Source organism: Mus caroli, chromosome 8 (assembly GCF_900094665.2).
Source record: "Mus caroli chromosome 8, CAROLI_EIJ_v1.1, whole genome shotgun sequence".
NCBI classification, from domain to species: domain Eukaryota; kingdom Metazoa; phylum Chordata; class Mammalia; order Rodentia; family Muridae; genus Mus; species Mus caroli.
The window spans coordinates 71387958-71390772 of NC_034577.1; positions in this window are offsets into that span (position 1 = coordinate 71387958).

A 2815-nucleotide genomic window follows, 5' to 3' on the forward strand; every position below is an offset into this window, starting at 1 on the left:
AATGGTGATTAGATTTCAGTGTGCATTTCAGGAAGGACAAACCGTGTTCACACACCAGGGCTTTTGTAAATGCTCTCATGCATTGTCTCTTTTTGTAGGGCACGCTTCAGTTTTGCTGAAGTCCTTTGGAACTTAGTCTGTCTTCACAGAACACAAGCAACTACCATCCTCATGCAGAGTGGGCTGTGAATTTTCAATTTTTTTTTTGAATAGTAGAAGTGGAATGTGCCGCCAGGACTTGGAATATTTTCCCAAGTTGATAGTTTATCATTGATAACTGCCTTTTCAAAATAACATCTATGTCAGTCATTTAGTTCATTGATATTTATGTAGCCTTGAACCTGTTTTCTAAATGCCTTAAATATTGTTTTTGGAGACAATTAGAATCTCAGTAATGATCAGGATTGATCATCCAAAGTGCCTACTCATATTCCTTTGGGGAGACAAAGTAATCAACCTTCTTAGGGGCTCTTCTTGGTTACTTCTGGTGCTGACTAGAACCAGGGAACCATTCTTGAGTGACAATGAAGGCCCTGCTGCATTTGCTGAGAATGGCCTGTCCCTATTAATAATGCTCTTTGGCCAGATCATGGAAGGTGAGAAGTGTGGTTGGCTATGAGTAAGCATTGTAAAGAATCTTCTCTCCCACACTCTCCTCATTCACCCCATTCTTTCTACATTTGTTGCCCTTTGTTCTACTTAGGCAACAAAAGTAATTCATCACTGTGGGAGACAGGGGAGGTGATGTTTACAATGTGTCAAGTGTAGTGACAAAAAGGAGCAGATGATACTTCAGGAACCTAAGTACTGTCTCCCGGGCAGACTAGTGCCTAACTTCCCAGTGAAATGAATAGTAGGACGTTTTTCTATGGGGAAAGTGTTAACCTGACTGCAGATGAATAGAGGGAAGGCATAAATGGGAATCTCAAATGCATCAGTATTAGTGGAACGTTGCCTTCCTCGACCACGACTAACTCGAGGGGGATTCAGGCATGTGATTCATTGCTTCCTGAGCCTAATGCAGTCTTTTGTGTCTCCGATGCACGGAAAAGTGTGGCTGCAATATTTCCTATCACAGTGTGGGAGTGACTTCCTTTCCAAATAGGGGTCAGCAGGGGCCCCTTTGGCTATTCTAGAGGACCACATGAGTATACTTCCCCTTTACTATGGTGTCCACAAACTAAAGAAACAGCGAGCCAGGCCAAACTCACGACCTTTTTCTTCCTCCAAAATCCTGACTGGTAATGGGAATATCTACACACTGGAACATCATTTAGTGGAGCCACAGGTAGTTTGTTCTAATAGCAAAAGTGCTGATGGACTATGCAATGAGTCTATCTCCAAGTCAGTGTTGATTTATTTTCAAATTTCCCATGGTTTCCAATACAACACTATGTTAGTTTATGCCAATATTTTAAAATAGTTGTCTCCAATAAAAAAAAAATAAGGCAGATAACATTTAATCATTGTTCATGCCCCTACCCAAGGAGACTGACATTCTTTGCCAATAGTGAGAACTGTTGCTTCCCTTACTCTGATTGGTTTTCTGTCCTCACTTCTTATTTTGTATTTGCTATTTCATTGCTCTCAGTGGAGAACACTGGTTCAAATACCTCTGCCTAGATGTAAGACTATTCAATGCTATGACTTTTAGTATTCTTATTGAACATGCAAGGGTTTCCACTCTTATAGACACACAATGGTTTAATTACAGAAAAAATGATTTTTAGCATTTTCCTACTGTCATTCCTATGTGTCAAATTGTATCTCTTTGGATTGTATTGAGTTAGAATGTTTGATTTAAAATATTGCAGTTTGAATGGCTGATTTGAGTTTCATAAAACATCATTTAGTGGATTTCAGTTTTGGTATTAGTACAATTTCCAACAAAATTTCAAGTGTCCCTAAATATAATTCTGCAGTCTGGTACTGAGTGTTTATTCAAAGTATTATTGCCAGCATTGATGATGCTAACATCAAAATATCAATCAAGGAGTTACAGAGACAAAGTTTGGAGCTGACACGGAAGGAAGAACCATCCAGAGACTGCCCAACCCAGGGATCCATGCCATAATCAGCCACCAAATGCAGACACTATTACATATGCCAGCAAGATTTTGCTGACAGGACCCTGATATAGCTGTCTCTTGTGAGGTTATGCCAGTGCCTGGCAAATACAGAAGTGGATGCTCACAGTCATCTATTGGATGAAACACAGGATCCCCAATGGAGGATCTAGAGAAAGTACCCGAGGAGCTGAAGGGGTCTGCAACCCTATAGGAGGAACAACAATATGAACTAACCCGTACCCCCAGAGCTCATGTCTCTAGCTGCATATGTAGCAGGAGATGGCCTAGTCGGCCATCATTGGGAGGAAAGGCCCTTGGTCTTGCAAAGATTATATGCCCCAGTACAGGGGAATGCCAGGGCCAGGAAGTGGGAGTGGGTGGGTTGGGGAGAAGGGTGGGGAGGAGTGTAAAGGGGACTTTCAGGACAGCATTTGAAATGTAAATGAAGAAAATATCTAATAAAAACTATTAAATTAAAAAAAACAAAGACAAAATATCAATCAAGTTTGAATCTGCACTCTGTATCTACACCAAATATCCAGCTAACATTAATTATTTGTGTAAAATAATTAAGCATCTACAACCCATTAGTATGCAGAGCTAAGGGTTTAATCCCTTGATGGTTTCATACAAATGATGAATTCTGGTGACTCTCGCCTCTCTGCTCCTCCTTCCTTGGCCCTGCTGAAACCCCTACTTTTCTCAACAAGTGACTCTGACTTTCATGTTGTATGTAGTGTGACTTG